Source organism: Arachis hypogaea, chromosome 11, assembly GCF_003086295.3.
Source record: "Arachis hypogaea cultivar Tifrunner chromosome 11, arahy.Tifrunner.gnm2.J5K5, whole genome shotgun sequence".
Classification (NCBI taxonomy): Eukaryota; Viridiplantae; Streptophyta; class Magnoliopsida; order Fabales; family Fabaceae; genus Arachis; species Arachis hypogaea.
Window position 1 is genome coordinate 80643489 of NC_092046.1, and position 1782 is coordinate 80645270.

General features: G+C 42.4%; 1 non-coding gene across 1 annotated transcript; it reads right to left on the bottom strand.

The window, feature by feature from the left end:
* Positions 1–404: 404 nt before the first annotated feature.
* On the bottom strand, positions 405–512 carry LOC112724791 (small nucleolar RNA R71). Its single transcript, XR_003163936.1, has one exon. It is a non-coding gene; the product is annotated as a small nucleolar RNA R71 (small nucleolar RNA).
* Between the last annotated feature and the right edge of the window lie 1270 nt (positions 513–1782).

Here is a 1782-nt window from a genome sequence, read left to right on the forward strand (position 1 = left end):
CCATGGCAGCCGAAAACAACAATGCCAACAATGCAAGGAAGGTGCTTGATGACTTTACTGCACCTACTCCTGACTTCTATGGGAGAAGCATCTCAATCCCTGTCATTAGAGCAAACAACTTTGAGCTTAAGCCTCAATTAGTTTCTCTAATGCAACAGAATTGCAAGTTTCATAGACTTCCATTGGAAGATCCTCATCAGTTCTTAGTTGAATTCTTGCAAATCTGTGACACTGTCAAGACCAATGGGGTTGACCCTAAAGTCTACAGACTTATGCTCTTCCCTTTTGCTGTAAAAGACAGAGCTAGGACATGGTTGGACTCACAACCTAAAGAAAGCCTGAACTCTTGGGAAAAGCTAGTCAATGCCTTCTTGGCAAAGTTCTCTCCACCTCAAAAATTGAGTAAGCTTAGAGTGGAAGTCCAAACCTTCAGACAGAAGGAAGGTGAATCCCTCTATGAAGCTTGGGAAAGATACAAGCAATTGATCAGAAGGTGCCCTTCTGACATGCTTTTAGAACAGAGTATCATAGGAATCTTCTATGATGGTCTGTCTGAACTGTCCAAGATGTCATTGGATAGCTCTGCTGGAGGATCTCTTCATTTGAAGAAGACGCTTGCAGAAGCTCAGGAACTCATTGAAATGGTTGCAAATAACCAATTCATGTACACTTCTGAAAGGAATCCTATGAATAATGGGACAACTCAGAAGAAAGGAGTTCTTGAGATTGATACTCTGAATACCATATTGGCTCAGAATAAGATATTGACTCAACAAGTTAATATGATTTCTCAGAGTCTGTCTGGAATGCAAGCAGCAACAGGCAGTACTAAGGAAGCTTCCTCTGAAGAAGAAGCTTATGATCCTGAGAACCCAGCAATGGAAGAGGTGAATTACATGGGAGAACCCTATGAAAACACCTATAATCCTTCATGGAGAAATCATCCAAATCTCTCATGGAAGGATCAACAGAGACCTCAACAAGGTTTCAACAACAATAATGGTGGAAGAAATAGGTTTAGCAATAGCAAGCCTTTTCCATAATCTTCTCAGCAACAGACAGAGAATTCTAAGCAAAGCCACTCTGACTTAGCAACCATTGTCTCTGATCTAATTAAAACCACTCAAAGTTTCATGACTGAAACAAGGTCCTCCATTAGAAATTTGGAGGCACAAGTGGGTCAGCTGAGTATGAAAGTTACTGAACTCCCTCCTAGTACTCTTCCAAGCAATACAGAAGAGAATCCAAAAGGAGAGTGCAAGGCCATCACCATGACCCACACGGTCGAATCTGGAGAGGAGGAAGAGGCAGTGATCTCCACTAAGAAAGATCTCACTGGACGTCCACTGGCCTCCAAGGAGTTCCCTGATGAGGAACCATGGGAATCTGAGGCTCACACAGAGACCATAGAGATTCCATTGAATTTACTTCTGCCATTCATGAGCTCTGATGAGTATTCTTCCTCTGAAGAGGATGAAGATGTTACTGAAGAGAAAGTTGTTAAGTACCTTGGAGCAATCATGAAGCTAAATGCCAGGTTGTTTGGTAATGAAACTTGGGAGGATGAACCTCCATTGCTCATCAAAGAACTGGATGACTTGACTAGGCAGAAATTACCTCTGAAGAGACAAGACCCTAGAAAATTCTCAATCCTTTGTACCATAGGCACCATGGCCTTTGAGAAGGCTCTGTGTAACCTGGGGTCAAGTATAAACCTTATGCCTCTCCCTATAATGGAGAAGCTAGGGATCATTGAGGTACAAGCTGCTAGAATCTCACTAG